Here is a 12571-nt window from a genome sequence, read left to right as displayed (position 1 = left end):
CAAACCAGTTAATCCATAGCAATGGATGAATCAACTGATGAGGTTAAAATGCTCACAGTCTATTCATTTAACCTCTGAACATTTGTGCATTATTTAACACAGTAGCTTTTGGAGGACACCTCATAGCTAAACCATAACATCCTACCCCTGATCTCCAAAACCTCATGCCCATCTCACAATGCAAAATACATTTAGTCCATTTTCAAGAGTCCCCATAGTCTTTAACAATTCCAAGTTGCCAAAAGTTCAAGTCCAAAAACTCCTCTGAGACTGTAGATAAACTCTTAGCTATGAACCAAGATCAAACGCAAGATGTATATAAATATAAATATAAATATAAATATAAATATAAATATAAATATAAATATAAATATAAAATGGCACAAGAGTAAATGTTTCCATTCCACAAGAGTGAAACAAAGGGTGAGACCAAAGCAAGACCAAAATCCAGCATTTGGGATACAGAGCATCATGGTGTTCTCTTAGAAGGGCTTGTATAATTCTACTCCTAATATCTTGCTGGTCTCAGTCCATATAGCCTTGCTCAATTATTGAAGCTTTCCTGGGCAGATATTTCACATTACTAGCATCTATTAATCTTGGAGTTCTCCATTGAAGCTTGACTTCATTCTCACTTCTTCACATATCATTCTTTGAAGGGCATCCTGCAGGGACTCTACCCTACTTCGAAAACTCTGTGGAAGCCTCTATGACCCCATATTTCCAGCATACTTCATTCCTAAAGAACGAGCACAATATGGTTGATTCCAAGGTCTGCCATCATCTTGAGTGTAGCCAAGTCTTCTGGAACCACGGCTGCAGCAGGCTGTGAGTGCTTGGGCAATTGAACATGGTGAAAAATCCTTCCGAAGGCCCCTTCTGCATAGGAGAATGCTCCCATGGTTTCTTCTCAAAGGGATTTTAACTTTCACACCTGTGCACCTTATTTAGATGTGTGGTCTTACCAATTTCTGTGATGCCTTCAAAGTCATTTTTTCTATTGTCTTTGTACAAGGTACTTTGCTTTTCTTTAGGGACTATAACCTCTTTAACAACCATAACTTTCTGAGCCTGAATTTTACTCACAGTATTATGGCCAAACTATGAGTTTTCAAAATCTTTCTGCTGTGTTTTCTGTTCCTGATTATCACAGTAAACTTGAATGAAACCTTTCAGCAATATCCATGCCTCTGTCTGAATGCTATACTGCCTTCAAATTTCTTATGCCAGATTAATAAATCCATTGCTTTAATTCAGCCTTGAAAATTTTAGGACGGGTGAAGTGTAGACAACTTATTTGCTAGAATATAATAATATAAATGGCTAATAGTCCAATTTCCAACAGAGTCCTCCTTCTCCTCTGCAACCTCATGAGCCCAGTCTTTACTGTTCGTAGTCCTCTCAACATTGTGGTCTTCTGGAACCCTAAAAGAATCATCCATTAAATCCCACTTAAAATATTTTAACAATTTTCCAGTGTGCATCTCTAAACTTTTCAAAAATTCTCCCATAAATTTCAAAAAGCTCCAAAATATTATGAACCACACAGGCTAGTCACAGCAATAGCCCCACTTCTCAATACCAATTTCTGTTTTAGTCAGCTTTGCATGACTGTGACCAAAAAATCTGAGAACAACTTAGGGAACAGAGTTTGACTCACATTTTTAGTGGTTGAATCCATAGTCACCCAACTGTAGTTCTGTGTCTAAGGTGAAGTAGAACATTATGGCAGAAGTGCATAGTAGAGAAAAATAACTTAGGACATGTTATCCAGGAAGCAGAGACAGACGGTCACCCATCAGAGGCAAAATCCATACCACAAAAGCATGCCCCAGTGACCCACCTCCTCAAGCCACACCCTGTCTGCCTACATTTACCACCCAGTTAATTTATATAAGTCAATGAATTCACTTATTAGATTACATATCTCAAAATCTAATCTCTTAACCTTTGACCATTCTTGCATTGTCTCACACATAGCTTTTGGGGGATACCCCATATCTAAATCATAACATCTATATAATAATATTTTTTCACCATATTATGAATATATTATATTGATTTGTTGCTGAGGGCCACTGCCAAGTAGATATGACTCATCGATATTTCCTTGCCAGCGTACCCCATGTTAAATGGACTTGCCTTGGAAATTTGCTGTGACCTTGCATGTGTGTTTTGGAAAGGTGACCCTGCTCAATGACCAGTGTGGATCCAGGATTAGGGTGTATCCTGCAGTTTGAGGAAGTATCCTTGGGTTAAGGGCGTTCCCAGTTTAAGACCTTGGGTTTTAGGGAAGTTCGATGTTGAGGATTATTGCTGCTGGAAATAGGGCGTTCCTGCTACCTGAGCTCCCTTTGAGTTCTCCTGAGATTCAGAGAGTATTTTGGGAGGAAAGCCTCGTGGAGTAGGTGAATTGGGTGGCAGCAGAACTGGGATTGCCTCCAGTGTGGAGGCCGGTGTGAGTTCGGGAATAAAGAATTGCTGTTTGAATCTACAAAGTTGTGAGTGGCTCGTGATTCTGTGCCAAGCCAAGACATTGGCAATTTGTTATGTGTGTGTGTGTGTGTGTGTGTGTGTGTGTGTATATATATATATATATATATATATATATATATTTTTTTTTTTTTTTCTGCTCTGACCAGAATGATGTCACAAGATTTGGGGGTTCATAATATCAAAGGTCTCAGTCCATAGAAGGCTGACTCATTTTCTTGCTGCCTGAGGTAAGGAAGAACATCCTGATAAAAGGGTAAAGTGGGAGAAGAAAGAATAAAAGGTAAAATGGCAGAGAAAAGTGGTTCATGACATCTCGCCGGGACGCAGAAAGACAGCACTCCTCTCATCAAGGAAAAATATATACCTCAAATAGGTACTAATGATTCACCACCTCCATTCACAACCTACTTTCCTATAATTGCCACCCAGTTAATTGCTAACAGGGTATTAATGAATTGATTAGGTTAAGTCTCATAACTCAATCATTTTCTTTCTAAACTCTTTTTTTTTTTTGCCTTGTCTCACACAGGAGCTTTAGATGGGATGCATCATATCTAAACTATAATACTTATATATAAATTTAAAAAACAAATCATGTATATGAAAAAATAGATATGAATATTTTTACAAGTGTTTTTGGATTATTTATTAAAATGCAAACTAAAGCCAGGTCACACAATTGTAATTTATGTTGAGAATATGTTTTGAATTGTTTTATTTCTAGTCCAATCTTTATCCTGCCAAATTGTTGCAATTCCCTCACTACAACTTAGAGTGGATATGAATGATCTACTTATTCATTAAATTAAATATTATAATAAACTTACAGAACATTTATTCTTTTGGCTATTCTCACAGTTTTCTCATAAATTGTTCTTGCAGAATTTTTTTAAAAAGCCTTTTTATTTAATACTCTTTCAGTATGTTTCTATAACATGGTATCTAGGGAAGGTTTTCCTCTATTATCCCATGATGGAAGGGCAGAGAGAGTAAGAGATCAAATCCCAAGCCTTAAGCTCTACCCCTTTTTTCACTGTTGTGTCTTAAACATATTATTAATTATTGAACAAATTCATTTATTCATCTATTAAATGTAATAAATGAGTAGAGAAACTCCTTCATATGTCAAATACTGTAATGTGTGTAAGGACACAGAATACTTCTGAAGTCATAATAAATGGTAGTATGTCCAAGTTCTTTTTTAAAAATACCTTTATTTAATTCATTTATTTTTATGTGGTGCTGAGGATGGAACCCAGGGCCTCGCACGTGCTAGACAAATGCTCTACCACTGAGCCCCAGCCCCAGCCCTGCCCAAGCCCTTCTTAAATGATCTAAAAAAATGCATGAGGATTAGTTCTCACCACCCAACATCTCACACTGAGCTCATGACCCCAGTGACTTGTGAATTAAGTTTCTAAACATGACTTTGGGCAGACATATTTAAATCATAGCAATATTATGTGGATCTCTTCCATCTACATACTAATTCTGTTTTGTATGAAGCAGTTTGTCAAACCATAGTTCAGATAGTAATGTTTACAATGGGTATTGAGGAAAATAGGTGTAATTTTCTAAAGTCTCTAGAAAAGTTGCTACATTTTTATGATGAAGGTTTTTTTTTTTTAATCTTAAGTCCAGAGTTACTACCTCCCATGTTATTGTAAATCAATATGGAAATTTAGATAAGAATCTTGAATAATACATATATGTGTGTGTGTGTTTGTATGTATACACACATATATATTATTTACTTCATATGAACCAAAATTTTGCTAATGCTTGTGTTATAAGAAAATGGTACAAGGCTCCTCTTTTTAAGGTCTGAGATTCTGCTGGAGAAAAAAAAAATATAAAATAATAATAATACATGCAGTATATTAAAAAATACAGTGTTGTTCAACCTGTTTATTTTAGCAATAGAACATGCTAAGGGAAATTTATATTCAGTTGCTAGCAAGGTTTTTAAGTGTTTTCTCTTGTTTTAAACTACGTATCATTTTCAGCTACATTAAAATGTAAAAAAACTCTTGCTGTATACTTGTTAAAAAGGAAGATTATTTAAAAATGTAAATTTACTGTTATAATGGATACATTTTACTATAAAGGAATACAGGGTCTGTAAAATTGGTAAGTCTACAATCAGCAAATGAAACTGCTTCACTTTCTCTATAAAAATTGGTTCACTTATATGCTATTATCCTCAAAGAATGATCATTTTCTTGGAGTTTTAAATTTTTAACAGCTTTGGAAAAAACTTGAGGTTTCTTGTGATGAGTTATTTTCCTAACTTATATTCAGAGTAGCATATTTACTGCCATGCATCATAATTAAATAATCATACAATATCAACTTTGTTATCTAGTTAAAATATGTAATTTGACATTTTTTATAGAAAATATCAAAAAGTTTAAGAAATTCAGACTTGGTGTTTAGTAATATGTTCAATAAACTAATTAAGTTAATACCAGATCATATATTCTAATATGTTAAGATTTTGTCCTAATTGTTAATATATATAATTCTGGTCAAAGTGGTTAATCCTAGGTAATAATAGACTGCAATATATTTGACTTTAGTAAGGTAGCATCTTTCTTGTTATGAATTTCTTAACATATTTGGCAAACTTCCCCTTTAATGTTCTTTAAATTTTGACTTTTTCCTTGACCATTTTACATTATATGATTGTTCTATTAAGAGCTTCAGCTTACCCCCAAAATATCCCTATTGATAGATGGAATGTAATATTAAACTACAGAAAGATGTTACTGAAAAAGCATTAGAAATTAATAGAGCTGTCCAACAAAATAATTTCTTTTCTTTTCTTTTCTTTTCTTTTTTTCCCAACAAAATAATTTTGATTATAAAGTTTCATTTGTAATGGAGTCTAGAAAAAAAATATTTTCTCTTTTCATGTAAAGACATTTGAAATTTGTTAATAAATTTCAGTTGTAGATAGTGACATAATATGCATTTTAATTTTGCATGGCTAACCTACTGTTTCTGAAGAATCTTTTACTCTACATCCATACCTGAAATTAAGAATGACCTAGAAAGCTTTGCAATTACTAAACCATTGTTCGTTCATTTTGTTGCTTTTTAAGAACAGATTTTAAGGGAGGCGTTTTTTCTAGAATTAGACTGGATTGCAAAGTGACTGAAATAGTGAAGAACTAAGCTTGAAAACCAGATGACATTCCCTTTTATTTCTATTGTCATTCTTAATGAAAATAAGAATATGTATTTAAAACTGAATGAAATATAAAATGTTGCAAAATATGGTTTTATATAACTTAACAACTGTGCAAGTAATCATAAACATATGCATATATTATATCTATCATATTTATCTTTCAAAGGGTACTGAAATATCCTATGTTCTTGAAGTCTGCATGCACTTGCTCCACTGTTAACTTATTCCTACATTAATTTTTCCCTTTCTCTTTCTATTGACATTTGAAACATTTTCAGTATTCACTTCTGATATCAGTGTCTTCTGCAGTTTCCATTGGCCCCTGATCATTATTAATTTTTTTCATTTGATTCAATTCCTTATGAATTTTACAAAATATCTCTAGCACAGATTTATTTTGATCTTGGTTCATTTTCCTAAATATATTTAATGTTGAAGTCAAAATATTCAAATAATGGACAATAGACACTGAACAAGTATTTAATAGAATTGAACCAAAATAATGCTCTTTTCTCCCTCCCCGCCTTTTTTTTTCCCCTGAAAAGAGCTAAATTCCAAGGCATGCAATTGATTTGTGGCTGAAGTAGGAATAGTGATGATACTAAAAGGGGTTAGGTCAGTATTCATCGTTTGCTGTTATACTTCTGATAAGAGATGTGTTTGGCTTACTAGTAATTCAACTTGTATTTGAAACTAAGACTTCATATAAAAAATATTTTATTTAAAAATTATTTAAAATTGACTTTCTTATATCTAGAGACCTTATATCTTATAAGAGCTAAAAGAATGAAGAGTGTGAACAATAAAATTAATCATTAGTCAATAAAGAATGAAATTATGAGTTATACTAAAATTGGACAAAGTGATACAATCTGATTTGCAGATTTTCAGAATATGACTACTATTCTCTGCTTTCAGGCAGTTCACATTTCAGTCATAACTATTTAGACCAAGCAAGATAACAGAACAAAATTGGTCAGAGCACCTTTTCTGTTGTAGGTATTAGGAAAAGAGAGAGCTAAGTTGAGTTAATATCTAAGGTAAGGTTCTACAGATTCTGGGACTGAGACAAGGACTCATGTGTACCTAATCTGTTTTGAAAGTAATCCTAGGGATAATGGAGAAAGGGAAGGGTGATAGAAACTAAAGAAACATAATTTTAATTTGGAGTAAATCCAACTCCATAAGGATTCTGTGATGAACCTTACATGTAAAATGAAGAAAAGCTAGAACTCAGGAAGGTAAAGACCTGTGGAAATATGTTAGCTGGAGAAGCTTTCAAATACTGGTTCAGTTCTCCAAGGGCTTCAAGGAAACTCATGAACTTGCAGCCTTTTCCTTTATAAGAATTGAAAAGACACTCTTGCTCATTATACACTCAACTGAAAACTTGAAACAAACAGTTATTACTTTAAATGTTTCTTTTAAATTTTTTTGGAATTAAAAATTAGGCCAATATTACATTTACAGAAAATTTGAAGAAAAGGGAATAGTATAAATAATTGTGTGCCAAATATTAGGTAATGTAGATAAGTTAACAACTTTCCATAAATAAAATAATAAAATTAATTTTAGGAGAGAGAGAGAAAATAAAATGTACCTACAAAAATTTAGATTAAATTCATAATCAACATTTCCCACAAGTAAAAACTCATGCCAAAATTAGCTTCACAGGTGAATTTTACCAGATGTTTAAAAAAATTAATTAACACCCAGACTTAACAAAGTTTTCCCCAATGGAAGAGAAGGAATACCTCTCCAATTCATTTGAGATTAATGTATTTATTACCTGACACCAGAATCAATGACCTCACAATAAAATAAATTACAAAAAAGTAGACTTTAAAAGTATAAACACTCACATAAGAATAAATGTAATATAAACAATCCTAAAGAGTATGATAAATGCCTATTCATCAGGTAAACTTAAACATATTAAATGCATGCATTTTTAATTTTAAAACGCCCAAATTTAGAAAGCAGTTTTATAGAGCTAAGCCAACATAAATACACAATCATAATTGAAGAATTTAATACCTTTCTTTCATTAACTAATATAAGAAGTAAATGATGAGTTACAAATTATAACTATATGAACACTATCAATTGATGATATTGAATTTAAATGTAGGACATACACATAATAACTACAGAAAATACATTATTCTGTGCCCTTAAATCTTTCAATATGAAAGACCATCTACTGGTTTATAAATTCAGAAAAAAAGGTGCCCTTTGCCTTACCAGCTGTGTTCAATCAATCTCCTCTATGCCTGGTCAAAGGAAGCTAATTCCAATGTTCCTAGAAGTAGCTTAAAAACACAAGGTGATATACTTTTGCATGACAATTAGTTGTATGAAAAATAATTCATATGTACATGTTGCTACAGGAAAACAAGATTGTACCTAACAAAATTTGGAGATTTACAAAAAATTTCTTGGCAGAGATAAAATCATTCCAAAGGTAAAATAGGAATTAGCATGAATCATATATGTAGCAAAGCAATTTATGTAAGGGTTATTTAAGCGAAGGTCAAAATGGGAACATCTTTAAGACCAGTTGTCTAATGTATCTGAAGGGCCATATTAATTGAAATTTTAAAATTCAATTAGAACACTGGAATAGAGCCAAATACAGAGCAGAAATAAAGTGAATATGATCATACAAAATGTTGTAGGGTCACTTAAAGGAATTTTGGACTTTGTATGTTGTGAATTGATACAATTTGCACCTGGCTCTGGATTTTATCAATTAAAAACACTCCAAATTTATGCCAACCTACTGAATAGAGCAAGGGAAGAGTGAGAGAAAGATCTGGGAACCACCATGAAAATGACAAAAATAAATGAATTTAAGTATGAGACTACAATTTAATTATGTATAACTGTGTGCTATCATGGTCTGACTCTATTGCCCCCAAATTCATATGAAAAACTGAAGCATCAAAGTGAGAGTATTAAGGAGTAAGGGAGGACTTCAGGAGGTGCTTAAGTCATGAGGATAAGTCCTCACAAATAGAAGGGCTTGAGGGAGTGGGTCCATCCATTTCTATCGTGTCCTTCAGGTGAGAACAGCATTACTCCCCTCTGGCATCTGCAGCAACAAAGTACCATTTGGAAGAAGTTAGAAGCCCTCAACAGACAGGCAATTTGTAGGCACCTTGATCTTGGATTTCCCAGCCTCCAGAACTATGTGAAATACATTTCTATTATTTACAAATTACCCAGTTTATGATATTTTGTTATAGAAAAACAATTCTCCAAAGATTTTTGCCTTCATTTTATTGATAGTATAGAAGTACACTATAATTTGAAACACTTGTCAGAACAGTCCCTTAGAGTTTTCTTACAAGCAAAATATAGGGGTCTATTTATTTTTTTGGTATCTGAATATACTGTAACCACATATAAAATATAATACTTTAAAGAGGTAATTCAACATATTCTAGTTTAAGTTTAGAAATAGGAAACTTCAGTTTCAATGTTGGCTTTCTACCTATATGAGGGTTAGAACTATTCAAATTCTGAGCCTTAGTCATTATGGAAGATAATAAATAGTGATGATAATCCTTGTGTTTCAGACTTATTTTCAGGCTCAAGAATACTCTATATTATACATTACTGACTACATATTAGTGTATCTTATATATGGTGCATAAAACATAGAAAGATATGACTGTTTTGAAAAATTAAAATAATATTTCATTCATATGCAATTGCCCATATTTCTATATCTATTGTTTACTTAGTCCAGACTTTTTTGATATGTTGTATTTTTAATCACTTTGAAATTGATATGTCATAAAGGTGCATACTTCATTTATATTAAAGAGTTCACTGGGCTTTTAACCACATAATTAATCTGTTGCTTCATTTTATACTATTAATTTAATTATTTCCTAAGCTTAACAATTTGATTTATTTTTATTATAATTTCTCCTTTACCTTTCAATAGGCAGGAGTATGATACACATTTTATATTAACTCATAAATTTTCTATTAACTCATATTTTTTCAGTTGTTACTTTCATTTTGTATATTTAAAAATAGAATTTATTCAAATTCTGATATATATGGATGTTTATATATAATCTCATGAAGAAATGTATAAATGAATATTATATAACAACTAATACATTGGTTTAAATATGACCAGAAATAATCATAATTGATTTCAACAACCACATGCCAATCCTTCACTCCTTTCAAACATGTTTTTGGGGTACAGGGTGAGGAAAGGACCTATCACAGGCACTTGTCTTCTCTGACTCTGACATAGACATCTAGTCAGGGAAAAAGCAGCATTTCTACAATGACCTGCATTAGTTAAAAGAGGAGATTTTTATAGCATTCAGCTTCCAGCAGATAATATCTATTACAATAGTATTCTATTATGAAAGATTTTTGATATTGCTTGAGAAATAGAACAGAACTGTATAAATGTGAAAGAACAGTGAGTTCTGACAGAAAAAAAATGTTAAATGTTGAGCAAAATTCTCACCAAAATTTACGATAAACTTGTTCATATTAAATGATAATGACAGATTTATTGAAGAAAAAGTCCATAATGCACATACACAAAACATATAACCAATAGTGTTAAGTCCTTCATGCTAAAATATACACAGTAAGCTTTGTGATGTATTGCATTCTTTATCTTTAGTAAAATAGTTTTATTTTTGTTATATTTCATGAGATTTATCATGAATATTTATGTATATAAACTTGTTTTCCATTTTATTATTTGATTTTGTATTTCTTTAAAATGATTGATGATATTGTATCCTATGAAAATGATATAGTATATTCTATTTTGGATGTTATACAGTTTTATTTGTCCATAAAGTGATACGCAGTATTCATTTTTACTATTTTTTTCCAATTTATTCCATTTATTTCCTCTGGAAAGCTTTGACAGAAGCGAAGTCCCTTTTTCTCAGTGTACATGAACTTGAGCTCTAACTTACAAAGCCCCCTCCTGAAAAAAATGGACTGTAGAGTACTTTAGATTTAGACAATATTACTGGAAAGTATTTTAATATTGTAATTTTTTGTCCCCCCTCCAGTCTAGTAAAATATTATTTACTGATTACTATTTATATAGCCAATATTTATGTGGAATTACTTTAATCATTATCTATCATTCTATTTGGTTATCATTCTTTCTTACATTGTGTGCTTCTCTTTGGGGAATTATTTTTTCCTACTTTCCTATCTTATTTTTTTTTTTTTGAAAATGTTGTCTTAGTTTTAATTTTGTTGTTGTCTTTATGTTTTTGTTTTTACCCTTATTCTTGAACTTTTAGTATGTTAATTACTCAATTGTAGCTGAAACTGTTTGTTTTGTTTTGGTATTTCTCAAACTCTGTCTCCTCTGTGATTCTTTTGTAATCATTATTTTCTTTTTATCCTTGCTAGCTTTGAAAGGTAGTAGTTTGCTTTGATGCCCATGGAGCTTAAAGTACATTTATTTCTTTCATTCTATTTGAGATTTTTTTTGGTAGTTTATGCTTTCAATCAGTTTAGAATATCTATTAAAATATTGTATATTTGGGGGTGGGTACATAGTTTTTATTACTAACCATTTACCTGTCTGGTCATTGAATTTCTTCTACTGTCTTCTTGAATTTTCTATATTAATTATAGTTCTTTCATATTTAATCTTCCTTCCTTCCTTCATTCCTGCATTCCTTCATTCCTTCCTTCCGAGAGCCACAGCCAAAGGGGCCCCAGCAAACTTCCAGCTGCCAGCAAACTTCCAGCTGCCGGCTGATGATTGGTTCACAGGGGCCCCAGCAACATCTAGCTGATTGGCTCCTCTGCGGTGATGTTCATTGGGCTGTTTCCCTGCCCTTTCAGACTACCGAGCTGCTCATTGGGGAACTTCTTTGGCTCCGCCCACGCAACCCAGCCAATCGGCCTCAAGAGCAGGAGGATTGTGGGAGGTGGTGAGGCTTGTGTGGGGGAGAGGCTTGTGGGAAGCTGGTGGTGGCAGTTGGGCTCTGAGGGTTTTTTCCTGAGGAGCTGTTTTGTTTGGTGTTTGTAGTTCTAAAAATAAAGTTAGTTTCTTTTGACAAGTGGCTCCTGAATTGTGCCCAGCCAGACTGCCACACTTCCTTCCTTCCTTCCTTCAATTCTTCCTTTTCTTTCTTTCTTTATTTCATAGTGGGAATAGAACCCAGAGTGCTCAACAATTGAGCTACATCCCCAGCCCTTTTAATTTTTATTTTAAGATAGGCTCTTACTGCACCACCCAGGCTGGCCTGGAACTTATGATCTTCCTGCCTCAGCATCAGGAATTGTTGGGCTTACAGGCAGGGGCCACTATGCCCAGTTTATCATTTTATAAACTTAGATTTATAAGTTTCTCTGCCTTAATATTTTCTCAAATTTCCTCTCCTTTACCAGTTCTTCTTTATAATTATAATTTATTTAAAAAAAAAAACTCTTTTACATTTCCCTCCCCCCCCACCACACACAATTTCTTAAGTATTCACTCAACTCACACCAAACCATCTTTCTCCCACCCTCACTGACAAATAACTTTCACAAAGTTCACTAATGAACACAGCTCAAGGCCTTGGTTTTGTCCTGAAGTACTCAGAGAGCTGTGGTGTCTGGCCACTCTTTGACCTCACCTTTCAGAAATTCTTGAGAGTCTGGACTTTTGTGAGGGCTCCTTCTCCCAGGCGCTTCTTTCTTTAACCACCCAGGTTTTCCTTCGCTAGTCCTCCTGAAGTCTATGGTCAGTTCTCCCATCTTGGGCACTTGGGTCCTTTACTATGGCAGGACACAGGCGAGTCCCTATGCCTGCGACTGCACTCTGGATTCCAGATTGGGGCTGCCATCCAGGTAGAACTGTATCTGTATGTCTCGCCAGCA

The sequence above is a fragment of the Spermophilus citellus genome, assembly GCF_964194105.1.
Source record: "Spermophilus citellus genome assembly, chromosome: 9".
Lineage (NCBI taxonomy): Eukaryota > Metazoa > Chordata > Mammalia > Rodentia > Sciuridae > Spermophilus > Spermophilus citellus.
The sequence above is the reverse complement of the archived record's forward strand: the minus strand, read 5'-3'. Positions refer to the sequence as shown.